We start from the raw sequence: 19,205 nt of genomic DNA, 5'->3' as shown, positions 1-19,205 counted from the left end.
AGAGACTGTCAAAAAGATTCATTATTATCTCTAGAGTGAAGACTATAAAGACTTGGGCCACGATGCCATATAATTCACAGGGTAACTTTAAATACTTATGTCCATACAAGTAGAAAGCACATTTTACAGTCTGAGTTCTTCTACTTTAACTAGCTTCTACTTTAACAAAGTATGAATCAAAAGGCCTCTAATTCATATTTCCTTCATTGTTCTTTGACTTGTCTTCTCCTTATTTAAAGTTCCTTTCTGCCCTGAACATATCTGCTATCTTTCTTATCTTTCCTTCCCCTTGGTTCTTTCTTCTTATCATTGTTTGGATCATCTGTTCAACTGCTTTTCGAAGCAGACAGGCTGTTTTTCCACAATACGGAGAATTTTCTAGAAATCTGTTCTGAATTCAGTTCACCCTCTCTTCTAATATGGAACATTACTTCAGAAAGATGTTTCACTGATTGCTATCTAACACTGTAAACTGAGGTTACTTGATTCTAAGAATTTCAGTGCTTAGCTCATTCTTTTTCAGATTGTCTACTGTATGCCAATGAATAATATATTAAGCTCTGGAGTATCAGCAATTAATAAGGTACCTGATGACAAGGAGACTTTATTTTAGGGGAGGAAACAAACAGCTACCAAATTAAGACTATGTATGACATATAAATTAACAGAGTATAAAAAAGTAGAAATAAGACAGAAGAAATAATCCTTCAGATGTGAAATAAGAGGAATAAAGCTTTATGAAAGACCCCTGAGCAGGGGATTAGTAGTTTACCAAGCAGAAAGGTAGGAAGACATTTTGAATAGAAGATTTTAGCTTATTAGAAATGTGGGAGAGATCACAGCTAAAATAAATATATTAAAATCTAATGACAGGGAGGAGGAAGTCAAGAGTGAAAGCTGGAGAAATTGGGGGAGGTCAGATAATAAAGAAGTCAAATCACCAAAAAGTTAATACTAAAGTATTGAACTAAATTTTGCAGACAGTGGGGGGCCATTGGAAAGTATTTCAATAGGAAAATTACAGGCTTGGATTTACATTGAAAAAAAGTATGAAATATGGGAAAATGCGATAGAAAGTATAAATTTGATTAAAGCAACTGGATTGTGGGAGGGAAAAATGAAGTATTATTGTAGTGATTCAGAGAAGCAATGAAACGTGGTAACTTTTAGCCTTACTGGCTGATTAAACATGAGGTGTGAAGAAATCTAAAATAATCCCCTAGTTTCTGGATTAGATAAAACCTACAGTGATATAAAGCATATAAGACATAACAGAATTGGATAAAATGACAAATTCTATTAGGATAAGTTGAGTTTGAGGTAACTATACAACATCAAAGTACAGATATCAATTAAGTAGTTGAAAATACAAATCTGGAAACAGAGGAAAGATCAGTTATAAACTGATTGATTTTGATGGTACTTAAAAATATTGAGGGTTGATGTTACCATGATGGCAGACTCGAAAATAACCTACTCATATCTCCCAGAACAATAACAATTCTGCACCCATTCCAAGTCAAAAGTCTCTCTGCAGGAGCCTCAGGATTCAGGTAGGTGTTTGTCAAATCCCAGTAGAGCCCAAGATCCAGGTGAGTCATTTTTAGAGTGCAGACCAACACCCAAGTGGCTGATTTGCCGAGATTGCTTGTAGATTCAAGCCCAGTAATATCCTAGCCCTCGAAGGGGTTTGTTTAAAGCCTCATTTGGCTTTGAGCCTACAACCAAAACCATCTACCAAGGGTTCCAGAAGGAATCATGCACACTAGTGCCGTGGTGGAAAGGCTTGTCTGCCTGCTGACATCAATCTTGGCAGTGACCCTGAAAGGTGCACTGTGGCTCTGCTTCAGCCTTCCTTAGCTGAGGTCCCAGCTCAGAGCTACTCACACAAGAACCCCAAAGTGAGACTCACTCATCTCTTGTAACCCAGAATTCTGAGCCTCCATGATGGGTTTGCCAACTTCTGTCCCACAGCAGATCCCAAGGGGGTCCACTCTCAGCTCCAGTGCCTCTCACTGCAGTGAGAAACTATCCCATCTGTGCTGAGAATCTGCTGGGAAATGAGTACTTGTCTGAGCCAACAAGATGAGTATTCCATCCTACATCACAAAGGAGACCCCAAGGGAGCCCAGTCTCAGTTCCAGTCCCTTCTGCTGCAGTCAAGGAACCATCCCATTTTTGCAAGGTCCTCCTGGGAGTCATGTGCCCTCTGAGCCAACAAGACTGAGCTCTATAACCTTTATCCCACCACAGATCCTGAGGGGCCCCAATCTCAGCTCTGGCCCCTCTCACTGCAGTTGAGGAACTATCCTATCTGTGCAGGAACTTGCTGGGTGGCATGCACCCCTCTACACTGAAATTGACCTCCTCATCCTCTGTCTCACTGAAAATCCCAAGGGGGCCCAATTTCAGCTCAAAACCCTCCTGGTACAGTCAGGTAGCTATACCAGCACCCCACCCTGTGTTTCACAGCAGATCTTGAGGGGGGCCAATCTCAGCTCTGGCCCTTCCTGCAGCAGTCAAGAAACTAGCCCACTTGTGCAGGAATCTGCTGAATGATGCATGCTTACCTGAACTGACATGGGCCCACTAGCCTCCTTCTCACAGCAGTTCCCAAAAGGGCCCAGTCTCAACTCTAGCTACTCTTGCTGCACTTGGGGACACAGGCTACCTGTACAGAGACTTGCTAGGCGGTACGCCTATCTGGGTCACTGGGTCAGTCATTCAGCATTTTCACACAATCCCAGTACCCTTCTTGAGTCTTTCCCAGGTCCATCTGGATCAGAAAGCTATGTCAACCTTGAAGTCTTCAAGAGGTTCACAGTAAGCCTGGGCTTAGGGTGTCTTATAATGCTGAGATAGCTGCAGTGGTCACAGGCTCTGGTAAAACAACAGTAAGTCAGCTTAGAATTCCTGGAAATCTCTCTAAAGGACAGGCACAAACAAAGCCAGTCTGTGAAGAATGAAATAAATACCTAATCCCTGAATGCACGGATATTGTCACACTTCCACAAGCATCAAGAACATGCAGGGAAATATGACCTCAACAAATGGAGAAAATAAGGCACCAGAGACCAACCCTAAAATGATGGAGATGTGTTCTCTCAGACAAAGAATTCAAAAAAGCTGCTGTAGGGAAGCCCAATGAACTTTAAGTAAACACAGAGAATCCATTTAGAAATTTATCATAGAAATTTTAAGAGAGATTGAAATAATTCAAACAGAAATCCTGAAGGTATAAAATACAATGAATGAAATGAAAAATTCAATAGTGAGCATACACAGCAAAAGTGATCAAACAGAATAAGCAGTGAGCTCAAAGACAGATTATTTGAAAATATACAGTCAGAGGAGAAAAAAGAATGAAAAATAATAAAGAAAGCTTACAGGACCTATGAGACAACATTAAAAGATAGCATATTCAGGTTATTGGAGTCAAAGAGGGAATTGAAAAAGACAAAGGGATGGGAAGCTCATTCAAATAAATAATAACATGAACTTTCCAAACCTGAAGAAAGATATAAATATCCAGGCACAGAAAGGTTAAAGGTCATCAATCAGATTTAACACAAGTAAGAACACCCCAAGACATAAACACTAAAAGGCAAAAGACAAAGAGAGGATTCAAAAAGCAGCAAGAGAAAAGAAACAAAATATAAGGGAGATCCAATACACATGGCAGCAGCAGACTTCTCAGCAGGAATTTTACAGGCCAGGAGGGAGTAAAACAATATATCCAGAGTGCTAAAGAAAATGCCAAACAAGAACACTGTACCCAACAAAGCTATCCTTCAGAAATGAAGGAGAAAGAAAAAGCTTTAACTGACAAATGAAAGCTGAGGAAATACATTGTTACTACACCTGTCCAACAAGAAGTGCTAATGGAAGTTCTTCAAACCCAAAGAATAGAATGCTAAAGTGATTGTTAAATTGACATTGTAACTGTGGTGTTTAAACGTAAATGTGGGATTTAAACGATTTAGTCTTTAGTAAGAAGACTAAAAGCCAAAACTATTAAAAATAAGAACATTTTAAACTACTAAAAATAAAAATATTGCCTATCTTAAATAGGCAATATTTATCAAGAAATTTTAAGAGAGATTGAAATAATTAAAATAAAACAGAAATCCTGAAGGTATAAAATACAACTATTTTAAATAGGCAACATTTTTTATAAAGTAAACTGTGACTTCAAAAATTCAAAATGTGGGGAGAGAAGGAAGTTAATGTATACAGGGTTGTTTTTTCTTTGTGTTATGTGCAATCAGTTCAGTTGGTGTTAGTTTTAAACAACTTGCTATAGCTATAAGATGCTTTATATAAGCATAATGGAAACCGCAGAGTAAAAAACTGTAATCGATATCCTAAAAATTAAAAACAATGAATTAAAACATGCTACCAGAGAAAACCACTTATGCACAAAGGAAAACAGTAAGAAAGGAAGAGAAAAGTTACACAACAACTATAAAACAAGTAGCAAAATGGCAGTAGTAAGGCCTTACCTGTCAATAATAACACTGTTACTAAGTAAATTAAATTATCCAATTAAAAGACATACAGTGGCTGCATGAATTAAAAACAGAACCTAACTATATGCTGCATACAAGAAATTTACTTCACTTATAAAGACACACACAGATTGAAAGTGAAGGATGGAAAAAGATATCCCACGCAAATGGAAACCAAACATGAACAGGAGTAGCTGTGCTTAGATAATATAAAATAGACTTTAAGTCAAAAATTATACAAAAAGGCAAAAAGGCCATTGTATAATGATAAAGGTGTCACTTCAACAATAGGAGATAACAATAGTAAATATGTATGCACCCAACACCAGAGCACCCAAATATATCAGCAAATATTAATAGATTTGAAATGAGAGATATACTGTAATACAATAATAGTAAGGGACTTCAACATTACATTTTTGGCAGTGGACAGATCATCCATGCAGAAAATCAACAAAGAAATATTGTAGTTAAACTACACATGAGTTGGACCTAACAGACATTTAGGGAACACTTTGCCCAACTGCTGCAGAACACATATTCTTCTCATCAGCAAATGGAATAACCTCCAGGATAGACCATATTTTAGCCACAAAGTAAGTCTCAACAAATTCAAAGAAGTAAAAATTGTATCAGGTATCTTTTCCGACCACAATGGAATAAAACTAGAAATCAAGAACAAGTGGAACTTGGGAAACTGTACAAATACATGAAAATTAAACAATATATCCTCAAACAACCAATGGGTCAAGGAACAAATTAAGAAGGAATTTTAAATATTTTTGAAACAAATGAAAATGGAAACAAAAAGCACCAGAATCTATGGGATGCAGAAAAAGTGTACTAAGAGGGAAGTTTATACTAATAAATAGCTGTATTAAATAAATTTCAAATAAGCAACCTAACAGTGCACCTCAAGGAACTATAAAAGCAAGAATAAACCACCCTGAAATTAGTAGAAAGACATTTCTAAAAGATCAGAGCAGAAATAAGTGAAATTGAGACCAAAAAAAATACAAAAGATCAGCAAAATGAAAAGTTGAATTTTGAAAAGATAAAACAAAATTGGCAAACCTTTAGTTAGAATAAAAAGGAGAATAAAAAGAGAAGCCCCAAATGAATGAAATTGGAGAAGAAAAAGGAAACATTACAACTGAAACCAAAGAAATACAAAGGATCATTAGAGACTATTATGAACAACTATGTGCCAATAACTTGGATAATCTAGAAGAAATGGATAAATTTCTGGACACATACAACCTACCAAGATTGAACTATGAAGAAATAGAAAATCTGAACATACCAATAATGAGTAACAAGATCAAAGCAGTTATAAGCAGTCTCCCATCAAAGAAAAGTCCAGGATCTGACAGATTGACTGTTAAAGTCTACCAAACATTGGAAGAAGAACTAATATCAACTCTACTCAAACTATTTCAAAAAATTAAAGAGGAGAGAATAGTACTCAACTCATTTGTAAGACTGGAATTACTCTGATACCAAAACCAAACAAGAGCACAACAAAAACTACAGGCCAATATCCCTAATGAACATAGATGCAAAAATCCTCAACAAAATACTAGCAATCTGAACAACATACTAAGAGAGATTATTTATCATGATCTATTGGAATTCAACCTAGAGATGCAAAAATGGTTCAACATGTACAAGTCAGTAAATGTGGTAAATCATATCAACAATAAAGGACAAAAACTATATAATCATTTCAATACAGTCTGAAAAAGCATTCAATAAAATTCCACATCCATGGCCGGGCGCGGTGGCTCAAGCCTATAATCCCAGCACTTTGGGAGGCCGAGACGGGTGGATCACGAGGTCAGGAGATCGAGACCATCCTGGCTAACATGGTGAAACCCCGTCTCTACTAAAAAATGCGAAAAACTAGCCGGGTGAGGTGGCGGGCGCCTGTGGTCCCAGCTACTCCGGAGGCTGAGGCAGGAGAATGGCGTGAACCTGGGAGGCGGAGCTTGCAGTGAGCTGAGATCCGGCCACTGCACTCCAGCCTGGGCGACAGAGCGAGACTCCGTCTCAAAAAAATAAATAAATAAATAAAAAATTCTACATCCCTTCATGATAAAAACCCTCAACAAACTGGTATACAAGGAACATACATGCACATGATAAAGGCCATATATGACAAGCCCAAAGCTAATATCATATTAAACAAAGAAAAACTGAAAGCCCTCCCACTGAGATCTGTAACAAGGCAAGGATGCCCACTTTCACCACTTGTATTCAACATAATACTGGAATTGCTAGCCAGAGCAATTAGGCAAGAGAAAGAAATAAAGGGCACCCAGATTGGAAAGGAAGAAGTCAAATTATCTTTTTTTCCAGATGACATGATCCTATATTTAGAAAAATGTAAATACTCCATGAAAAAACTCACAGGACTGATAAATGAATTCAGTAAATTTGCAGGATATAAAATCAACACACACGAAAATCAATAGTGTTTCTACATGCAAACAGCAATCAATCCAAAAAATAAATCAAGAAAGCAATCCCAAGATTGCTCCAAGATGGCTGAATAGGAACAGCTCCAGTCTACAGCTCCCAGCATGAGCGATGCAGAAGACAGGTGATTTCTGCATTTCCAACTGAGGTACTGGGTTCATCTCATTGGGACTTGTTGGACAATGGATGCAGCCCACAGAGTGTGAGCCAAAGCAGGGTGGGGCATCACCTCACCCGGGAAGCATGAGGGGTCAGTGAAAGGGTGCCAGTGCCCAAGCCACCAATGCCAGTACCACCTCAGATTCAGGATTCATAGACCCTCCCCACAAGTACCAGTGCTTCAGTGAGATATTGCTCCTCACTGGAGAGCATTAGCTATGGGGGGTCCACCCGCAGACCCTGCCCCAAACGACGGATGAATAAAATCTACATTGATGTACACAGATACTCTATTTTGCCAGTCCTGCTGAGCGTCCAACCGCCTGCACACCAAGAAGGGTTTGTCGCTGCGGCCAGCCCTGAGCAGTTCACGCTCCAGGCATTTATTTAGTATACAATAAACAACAAAAGCTCTGAGTCAACACACTTGTGGATAATTAACATGGTTAAGAGAGTAGTTCTAGGAATGATTAAAGCTCTGGTACTGCGATCTAAAGTAAACACCATTAGGGGGCAATATTCCTGGTCAACCTCCCCTCAAGAGGGCCATCTGGCTCAAAAGTTAGTTAATGGAGGTAGGGTAAACAGACTTAACTGGGGAAGCCTCTGTTGTCCCTAGTATTTACCCTATGACCTAATGCTCTCAGGTAAGAACCAGCTGCCTTGAGCCCGTTCAATTATTACAAGCTATGTAACCTTTCGGCCTTCCAACAGGTTTGTGACTATTTCTTATAACTTTTCCTAATATTTCCCTTAAATATTTCTGCCACCATCCTGAGTGAATCCCAACACTTCAGGCTTCATGTCTATGGCCACTCCACAGGTACCACACTCAGCAGACGTCAGTGCCAATGCCATTTGGGCTTGCAAGTAGGATCCAGTGTCAAGAGAACTTCCATCACTACAACATCAGGATCAAGAAGACCCTAACAGCTACAACCACCATAAACCCCAAAAACTCACAGTACTGCAACAAACATCCACACTGTTGAATGCTGAGGATCCATGTAATCTTTGTCAATACCAAACCGAGCTGACAGAGCTGCAAAGAGACTGCACAGCTGTGCCCCTTAGTAATGCCAGAACTTCTGCTGCATCCCACCTAGCAAACACTCTTGCACCTCCTTTTTACCCACAGGAAAAGGTGTTTATACACAAAAACTAGGCTGTAAATTCTAGTATAGGTGACTGCTCCACAAATGCAGAGAAATCAATATAAGGCAGTAAGGAACATGAACAACTAAGGAGACATACTACCAAAATAACAGTCTCCCAGTAGCTGACCCCAAAGAAATAAAGATATACAAACTGCTTCACAGACCATTTAAAATAATTGCTTTAAGAAAGCTCAGCAAACTTCAAGAAAATACAGATAAACAACTCAATGAAATAAGGAAAATTATAAATGATCAAACGGATACACTTAACAGAGAGATTAAAATTATTTTAAAACAACAAATTTTGGAGCTGAAAAATATAATAAATGAAGTGAAAAATGCAATAGACTCAGTAATGTAATTGCTGAGTCAAATGGTATTTCTGCTTCTATATCTTTGAGGATTTGTCACACTGTCCTCCACAATAGTTGAACTAATTTATACTCCCACCAAAAGGGTAAAAGCATTCCTTTTCACTGCATCCTCTCCAGCATCTGTTGTTTCTTGATTTTTTAATAATCGCCATTCTAACTGGCATGAGATGGTATCTCCCTGTGGTTTGGCTTGCATTTCTCTAATGATCAGTGAAGTTGAACTTTTTTCATATGTTTGTTGGCCACATGAATGTCTTATTTTGAGAATTGTCTGTTCTTGTCCTTTGCCCAGTTTTTAATGGGATTGCCTGTTTGTTTTTCTTCTTATAAATTTAAGTTCATGGTAGACTCTGAATACTAGACCTTTGTCAGATGGGTAGATTGTAAAAATTTTCTCCCATTCTGTAGGTTGTCTGTTCATTCTGATGTTGGTTTTTTTTTTGTTTTTTTTTTGAGACAGAGTCTCACTCTGTCACCCAGGCTATAGTGTAGTTCAGTGGTGCGATCTCAGCTAACCACAACCTCTGCCTCTCAGATTCAAGCAATTCTCTGCCTCAGCCACCCAAGTAGCTGGGATTACAGATGCCCACCACCCCACCACCACATGCAGCTAATTTTTGTATTTTTAGTAAAGGCGGGGTCTCACCATCTTGGCCAGGCTGGTTTTGAACTCCTGACCTCATGATCTACCTGCCTCAGCCTCCCAAAGAGCTGGGATTACAGGCATGAGCCACCATGCCTGGCCTGATGATAGTTTCTTTTGCTGTGCAGAAGTTCTTTAGTTTAATTAGGTCCCTTTTGTCAATTTTTGCTTTTGTTGAAATTGCTTTTGGCATTTTCATCATACAATTTTTGCACTTGCCTATGTCCTGAATGGTATTGCCTAGAGTCTCTTCTAGGGCCTTTATAGCTTTGGATTTTACATTTATGCCTTTAATCCATCTTGAGTTAATTTTTCTATAAGGTGTAAGGAAGGGGTCCAGTTTTAATTTTCCACATATAGCTAGGCAGTTCTCCTAGCACCATTTATTAAAGAGGGAATCTTTTCTCCATTGCTTGTTTTTGCCAGGTTTGTTGAAGATCAGGTGGTTGTAGGTGTGTGGTCTTATTTCTGAGTTCTCTGTTTTTGTCCATTGCGCTATGTGTCTGTTTGTGTACCAGTACCATGCTCTTTTGGCTACTGTAGCCTTGTAGTATAGTTTGAAGGCAGGTACCATTATGTCTCCAGTTGTGTTCTTTTTGCTTAGCAAAAATTTTAAAATAGTTTTTTTTTCTAATCCTGTGAAGGATGTCAATGGTAGTTTAACTGAAATAGCATTGAATCTATAAATAACTTTGAGCAGTATGATCGTTTTCACAAGATTGATTCTTCCTATCCATGAGAATCGAATGTTTTTTTCATTTCTTTGTGTCCTCTCTAACTTCCTTGAGCAGTAGTTTGTAAATCCCCTTGAAGACATTCTTCACTTCCTTTTTTAGTTGTATTCCTAGGTATTTTATTCTCTTTGTAGCAATTGCAAATGGAAGTTCATTCATGATTTGACTCTCTATCCATGTTGGTGTATAGGAATGCTAGCAATTTTTTCTCACTGATTTTGTATCCTGAGACTTTGCTGAAATTGCTTATCAGCTGAGGAAGCTTTTGAGCTGAGAGGATGGAGTTTTCTAGATATAGGATCATGTCATCTGCAAATAAAGATAATTTGACTTCTTCCCTCCCTATTTGAATATACCCTTTTTTTTCTTTCTCTTGCCTGATTGCCCTGGCCAGAACTCCCAATACTATGTTGAACAGTAGTGATAAGAGAGGCCATCCTTATCTTGTGCTGGTTTTCAAAGGGAATGCTTCCAGCTTTCACCCATTCAGTATGATATTGGCTGTGAGTCTGTCATATATGGCTCTTATTATTTTGAGGCATGTTCCTTCAATACCTAGTTTGTTGAGATTTTTTAACATGAATGGATGTTGAATTTTATCAAAGGCCTCTTCAGCATCTATTGAGATAATCATGTGGTTCTTGTCTTTAGTTCTATTTATGTGATGAATTACATTTATTGATTTGCATATGTCGAACCAACCCTGCATCCCAGGGATGAAGCCAACTTGATCACGGTGGATAATCTTTTTGATGGGCTGCCGCTGGATCCCATTACTGGGTATATACCCAAAGGAATATAAATCATTCTATTATAAAGATATATGCACACTTACGTTCATTGTAGCACTATTCTCAATGGCAAAAACATGGAATCAACCCAAATGCCCATCAATGATAGATTTGGTCATGAAAATATGGTACATATACATCATGGAATACTATGCAATCATAAGAAGGAAGGAGGTCATGTCCTTTGTAGGGACATGGATGGTGCTGGAAGCCATTAACCTCAGTGAACTAACACAGAAACAGAAAACCAAACACTGCATGTTCTCACTTAGAAGTAGGAGCTGAACAAGGAGAACATATGGACACACTGAGGGGAACAACATGCACTGCATGAAAAATGTCATGGGTGGGGTGGGAGAGCATCAGGAAGAATAGCTAATGGATCTTGGACTTAATACCTAGGGGATGGGTTGATCTGTGCAGCAAACCACCATGGCACATGTTTACCTCTAAAACAAACCTACAGGCCAGGCATGGTGGCTCATGCCTCTAATCCCAGCATTTTGGGAGGCCGGGGTGGGCAGATCACGAGGTCAGGAGATCGAGACCATCCTGGCCAACATGGTGAAACCCCGTCTGTACTAAAAATACAAAAAATTAGCCGGGCATGGTGGCACACACCCGTGGTACTCAGGATGCTGAGGCAGGAGAACTGCTTGAACCCGGGAAGCAGAGTTGCAGTGAGCCGAAATCACGCCACTGCACTCCAGCCTGGCTAGAGAGCGAGACTCCATCTCAAAAAACAAAACACAAAAACCTACAAACCTGCACATGTAACCCAGAACTTAAAAGCTGAAAAAAAAAAAATTCAATAGAGAGCATCAACAGCAAAACTCATCAAACCCATCTATGAAGTAAAAGATTACTTTAAAATATACTGATATGGCTTGGCTCTGTGTCCCCACCAAAATCTCATCTTGAATTGTAATCCCCATGTGTCAAGGGAGGGATCATGGAGGCAGTCTCCCCCATGGTATCCGCATGATAGTGAGTGAGTTCTCATGAGATCTGATGGTTTTATAAGCATCTGGCATTTCCCCAGCTTGCAATTCCCTCCTGCCATCTTGTGAAGAAGATGCCTTGCTTCCCTTTCCCCTTCCACCATGATTGTAAGTTTCCTGAGGTCTCCCAAGCCATGCAGAACTGTGAGTCAATTAAACCTCCTTTGTTTATAAATTATCCAGTCTTGGATAGTGTCTTTATGGTAATGTGAAAACAAACTAATACATATACCTTCAGAGGAGAAAAAAAGAATAAAGAGAAATAAAGCTTATAGGATTTATGAAACATACATAACATGTAATATTATATAATGGAAAACCCACAAATGCACACATACACAGTCAACTAATCCTCTACAAAGGTGCAAGAATATGCAGTGAGGGAAGGATAGTCTCTTCAATAAATGATGTAACTTGCATAATAAATGGGAAATCTGAATATCCTCATACAGAAGAATGAGACAGAAACTGAAATAGAATATAGAAACCAGAAAAAAAACCACAAAGATTTTGACCTCTACCTTATACCATACAAAATCAATTTCAGATGGCTCAAAATGTAAACAGAACAATAAAGCATTTAGAATATAACATAGAAGTGTATCTTATATTAACTTTGGATAGGAAAAAAACTTTTTAACAGGACACACTAAAGATTACCTAGAAAAATAACATTAATAAATTAGATTACATTAAAATTTGAAACTTATCATCAACAGACATCTTCAAATGAATGACAGAAGATAATTTGAATACATATTCCTGGAAAAAGACTCACATCAAGATTTTTGCAATGGTAAATGAGCATTAAACAGCACTCAACTTAATTAAAAGTGGATATCCAAATTATAGGTATATTTAAAAAGGCCTTTATGTTTTTCTTTTCTTGGATCTTGTTTTGCTGGAAAAAGGTTTTGTTCTCAGTTGCCTAAATTCTTTTTCTCCATTTTGTCTGCCACTCAATACACACATGAGAGGCCTTAAGATAACCCCTGGGGTCACTGGACTCCTTGGGAAAAACAGTGAAGGCACCACTCACCCTGTTTTGGGAAGAAATCAGTTCTCGTCATGGAACCCCAGGAATTAAAAGTGGATGAATCTCTCTCAAAATCTATTTTTGCCTCCCAATCATGCCTGTTTATTAGACTCTAGAAGCTGCATGTTTTCCTATATAAAGAAATCCTACTAAGTATTAAGAAATAGACTAATATAAAATTGGGTATAAAATGTGAATAGGTACTTCTCAAATGAGGATCACCAAGTATCCAATAGGCATATAAGAATGTGCTCAATATTATTACCATTAAAGGAAATGAAAAACCCTGAATACAACTCTACTACAAATATGCTAAAATATAAAATTACAAAAACTAAAAACATCAAGTATTAGCGATATGTGCAAGTCTCATATTGTGTATGAGGGAAGCATAAATTGATATTTTTAGGAAGCTGTTTAGCAGAATCAACTATAGCCAATTAAAAGTATGCCCTATGACTCAGCAATCACATTCCTAGGTATATATTCCTAGGTATAACAGAAATTAGTCCATATTTGAACAAAAAAAAGTTTAGAATGTTTCTAGTAACTTTATTCAAAAATAGCCCTCTATACAAATGATCTCACCTTTAACTTCAAAAATCACCTCTATATACCAACAAGAACTAGAAAAAGCATCTTTTCTCAAGCCTCCAATTCCTCCACAAACATTTTTCCCTTTTTTACTTGAGGTGCTAATCTCCCTAACTTTGTATAGCTCCACATGTGGTCAGGAAAGAATTCAAAAAGATGTACTCCAAAATAACGTTCAATATTCAGTTACACAGAGAAATGGCAAACAGCTCACTCTGCTGAAAGGTATGATCAGGGCAAGGTGTGGTGGCTCATGTCTGAAATTCCAGCACTTTGGAAGGCCGAGGCAGGCGGATCACAAGGTCAGGAGTTCGAGATCAGCCTGACCAACATGGTGAAACCCTGTCTCTACTAAAAATACAAAAATTAGCCAGGTATGGTGGCATGTGCCTGTAATCCCAGCTACTCAGGAGGCTGAGGCAGGAGAATCGGTTGAAACCGGGAGGCAGAGGTTGTAGTGAGCTGAGATCATGCCACTACACTCCAGCCTGGGTAACAGAGTGAGACTTCGTCTCAAAAAAAAAAAAAAAAAAAGGATTTTCAGTTCTGATACACCAAGCACTTTGTGACACATTTTTTAAGTTTAAATTGTGTATAATATAGAGGGTCTATAAATAATATCAACTGACAAAGATATTAATAATTCATAAAATCATCATGCTATGATGGGTGTTTTTTCTCTTTTATAAACTTCCTGATATATAAAATGCATGTACATAATAATTATAGATCATATCACATATTACACGTTTTATTTTCAGGCTATGGAAAGGTATTTTATCTTATTCAGCAACTTGAATTAAGCACAGAGTCTCACTGGGCATAAAATATTATCTCTGAAGAGTTTTCATAGGAAGCTGAAAAAGTCTGCAGTGACTGTACACTTTGGTTTTGGTTTTTGAGTTTGTTGTTGTTGTTGTTGTTGTTACTTGTTTACTTGTGTTTTGACTGTCTGCCTGACATTTGTCAGGTCATCACCAGGCACAGGATTAAGGGCACATTGAAATCTGTGGTCTCTCTATTTTACAATTTACTTTACCCCAAAATGCACACCTTAACTATACAGTAAAACAACGTAAAGAATAGGGAAGATCAATATTTTGCTCAAACAGGCAACTACCAAATAAAAGGGAGAGTTAAGGACCAGGGCCCAGGTTTATTGATTAGTACCCTTCCCTCTAGACCTTGTGGGGATTAAAAGTAAAAAGACTTGTTAATACTAACCTATTACAGAAGTGATGAAGAGGACATGTGCTTGATAACGAAGTCTCTGAGGAGGCATCCAGAGAATCGGCCTGCGACTGGAGTCAGGTGCTGCGAGTATGACGCTAACATAGACAGGAAAGCATTCGTCTGTGTCAGATCCCACCCCACGCCTCATCTCTCACTGCAGTCCTGAGGGAGAGCAGGCTCAGAACAGTTTCCAGGCCCCCAGGGTGCCTGTGTCGGCGCAGGTCTCCACGTGGAGTCCCCTGGCCGCCGCTCTAGACCATAACCGCTGCGTTGGAATCTCGCGAGAAGAGATGAGGGTCACCACCCAGGAAACATCTCTGACTAGGGAGGTGCTGCCTCCGCAACTCTGAAGCCGGAAGATCCGTAACTGAGGGCACCAGCTGCAGGATCACACCCCTCTGGCCTTGTGATCAAGTCAGTGTAGGATATGGTCTGCTGTGGACCATAAGTTCCTCTTGTTCAAGTTTCAATTTTGTAAGTTTCTCTTTTTTGCTCCCCAATACAGTGCTACAGGAGGGAGGGTGTTTTGTTTTGTTTTGTTTTGTTTTGTTTTTGGCGCTGAGGAAACAGACTTTGAAAGAGTAAATGATGTGAACAAGGTCACGTAAGGTAAGATTTGAACTCACGACTGGTAAGATACGAACTCAAGTTTGACTCTTTCCACTATAGCTTTCAATTTCAAGCTTAATGGGCCATCTCAAAGGCAATTTAAGCCTTAAGAGTTCATGGTTTATATAAGTGAAAGGAAACGTTTATAAACGAAAAATGTAAAGACAAGATCTTAGACTTTGACAGTCTTCCCTTGGAGATTGGGGAGACTGTCAAAACCACATGAGAAAATTTACAAGACAAAGCAATTAAAAAAAATGTTGCAAGAAACAAAAGCTCTCTCTTATTAGTTTTAGCAAAATTAAGATATATTTGTTATAATATAGAACAGGTATTTTACATAATGTAAGGACCAGAAATCAGCCAGGTTTCTGAAAGAAATTGGAACTAGAAAATGGAAAGCCATCATAATCTTGGGAAGTTCTGTTCTTCCATCTCTGCTTTTCTCTGGGTGTCTTCTCTATCCTCTCACTCTCAAAACTTACTTTCTCTACAATTTTGTCCATTAGAGAAGAGCATGGCAATGCCACTGCTACTAAAGTTTTACATCTTCTCAACAAGAGACCAGCCTGAACAATCTTGGAAAGAGAATATCATGAACTCACCTTGCTTTAGATGTTTACCTTTGACCCAATCAGCTAGGATGAAATAATAATTATGGATACTAAATATGGATGCTAGGGAGAATAACACAGGTTATATACAATCTAATGATAACTATCTGTGAGTTGTAATTTTCTTATCTATTGAACACCCTCTCTATATTTTTATTGGTTCCTAACTTATGAAGCCCACCTTTCCAGAATATAACATATCACTCTATTTTCCAGCCTTCCATGCATCTGGTGGAGGTATATGACATGGGTTCTTCCAGTCAGGTACCCCTGAACCAGGCTTTAATTTAGAGGGAAACAATGAGTAAGAGAATAAACCATGGCAACCAAAAGCCCAATGTTTCTGACCCTGTAAGATGTGGGGAGATGGGTAATTTCTAGAGGGATTGATGTTATTGGGACAGTCACCATATTCTATTTACTAAAGCCTAATTTAAGGTTTGTAAGTGAACAAACAATTTGAGAGGTAACTAATGGATTTCTCAAGATGGTAATATTGGTGGTTTCATGCAAAAAGCTCTCAGGGAACAACAAAGTCATGAAAAATAGGCAGCTGTAGGTCGGATTTCCCTCTAAAGTTTAAGTTTCTTACCCCCCAAAAAATTAACATTAATTTGTTTTCATATTTTCCTACAGAAAAGGAACACATTTATTCTTTGTCTATTGTATCTTAGTGAAAAATGCCACGAACTCGTCTGTGGATAAGAGAGGAAACAAGAATGTTGGGGGTAAGAACTAAATGCCACTTGAGTGAATAAATGATTATAGTGTTGCGATTTCTAAATATAAAAGGGAAGAGACTGTAACCACCTCTATTATGAACTCCTCAAATGGAGGAATGTTAATAGAAGTGTCCTGAAATTGTTATGTAGCATCTGCATTTTTCCACATTCAGCCTCAACACATAAGCTATTTATCAGGCTCACATTAAATAAAGCAGAAATTATGAATTTATCAGCTACATGTAAAAGACCCAACAACGTCTAAACCCACTCATGCTCTCAGAAAACCCTGACTCTGGAAATGGGTAAAGAAATCTCTTTTTGGCATCTATAAATTATTTCAAGCTAAGCTAATGACATGGTTCTAAATGAGATGATCAAATTGTGGAAACTACATTCAGGAGAAGCTGCAGACCATAGAGCTTTATGGACAGTGGTCACAATAGCACTGTGCTTTCAAGATTACCCCCAAAACACATGACTCTTTTCCCAGTCAACTTCATCAAATATGGCAGGTATTCACCCATATTGCTGGATGATTTTGCATTATCCACTCATTGTTGGATGATAGAACCAGATTAGGATTAAACAAGCAGGATTAAAGTTTGGTTCAGGAAAATTCCCAACATCACAAGTATATTATTACTCCCACTTATTTAAGATCTGCCTGATCCTTTGCCAGAATTGTACTAAGAGCCTTACATAAAACAAGCAATGAACCCAATATTTTCTCTCCTCATTTTCAAGGTATGATATTAAAGACGTGGATTCCTAACCCCCTTATCCATTTATCTAGTCTTGATATTGGGAAATAATTAGTTGAAATGTATTTGAGAATAAATAAATTTGTTATTGTCTATATTACTGTCTTTCTAATGAGATCTACTGTTATCTAAGAAGATACAGAGCTTTGGTTTTATTTCATGCATTAAGACATTCCAAAGGCCATTTCTCCCTATTCTTACCACTAACTATATCTAAAACTTTGGATAAATACAAGAAGATCCTGAGAAGTACAGATAAGGAAGAATAAGATTTAGGGAGCTTTGAACCCAGAGAATGATATGTTAGTGAGTTTCCTGGGTTTTCTTTTTATTTCATATACCTCAAACTGGGTCCCCAGTTGAGATATACCTACTAATGTTTTGAAGCCTACAATTTCAAAACATAAAATACCTAGGAATAAATTTAACCAAGAAGGTGAAAGGAAAACTATAAGTAAAACTACAGAAGACTGATAAAAGAAATTGAAGAGGGCACAAACAAACAGAAAGACATCCCATGCTCATGGATTGGAAAAATGACGATACTAACCAAAGAAATCTACAATTTCAATGTATTCCAAATCCAAATACCAACGTCATTTTTTATAGAAATAGAAAAAAGAATCCTAAAATTTGTATGGAATCAAAAAAGTTTTCAAATAGCCAAAGCAATTCAAAATACCTAGAAGAGAGGAACTTGAAACATTTGCAACACATAGAAGTATCCTAAATACCCTGGCTTGATCATTACACATTCAATAAATGTAGCAAAATATTACATGTACCCCACAAATATGTACAAATATTATATCACTAAAAAAATAAATTTTAAAAATAAAAATTTGATTGATATAACTAAGCAAGAAAAACAAATATATTAAAGAACTCAACACCACCATCAACCAGTAAAATGTAATTAATATTTATAGAATATCTAACATCAGAACATATACTCTTTTTTTTTCTTTTTTTTTTACTTTTAGGTTCAGGGGTATATGGGTGGGTTTGTTATATAGTAAATTGTTATTATGGGGGCTTATTGTACAGATTATTTAATCACCCAAGTCATAAGCATAGTACCTCATGGGTAGTTTTTCAATCCTCACCCAGTTCCAAACTTCTACCCTCAAGCAGGTCCTGATGTCTGTTGTTACCTTCTTTGTGTTCATGTGTACTGGACATTTAGCTCCCATTTATAAGTCAGAACATGCAGTATTTAGTTTTCTGTTCATGTGTTAGTTTGCTTAGGATAATGGCCTCCAGCTCTATTCATGTTGCAGCAAAGGACATGATTTCATTCTTTTTTATGGCTTAGTGTATATGTACCACATTTTCTTTATCTAGTCTACCGTTGATGAGCATTTAGGTTGATTCCATGTTTTTGCTCTTAAGAATACACATTCTTTTTAAGTGTCCATGGACCATTAACCAAATAAACTATATTTTGGGCCATAAGACAAACTTTGAAATACTTAAAAGAATTGAAATCATATGGAATGTGTTCTTTCACCAAAATAGAATCATACTAGAAACCAAGTAAGAGAAAGATAACAAAAAAGCTCCAAACTTGAAAATTAAGACACTTCTAAATAATTAATGCTTTAAAGAGGACATTTCAATGAAAAATTTATAAAATTCAATTAAATTATAATGAAAATACATGATATCAAAATGTATAACACTAAATGCTTACAGAAAACAAGAAAATTGTCAAATAAATACTCTAAACTCTCACCTAAAAAAAAAAAACTAGAAAAGAGAAGACCAAAATAATAAACCCAAAGAAAT

The sequence above is a fragment of the Macaca thibetana genome, chromosome 14 (genome assembly GCF_024542745.1).
Source record: "Macaca thibetana thibetana isolate TM-01 chromosome 14, ASM2454274v1, whole genome shotgun sequence".
In the NCBI taxonomy this organism is placed as follows: Eukaryota; Metazoa; Chordata; class Mammalia; order Primates; family Cercopithecidae; genus Macaca; species Macaca thibetana.
Note: the sequence above shows the minus strand (reverse complement) of the source record.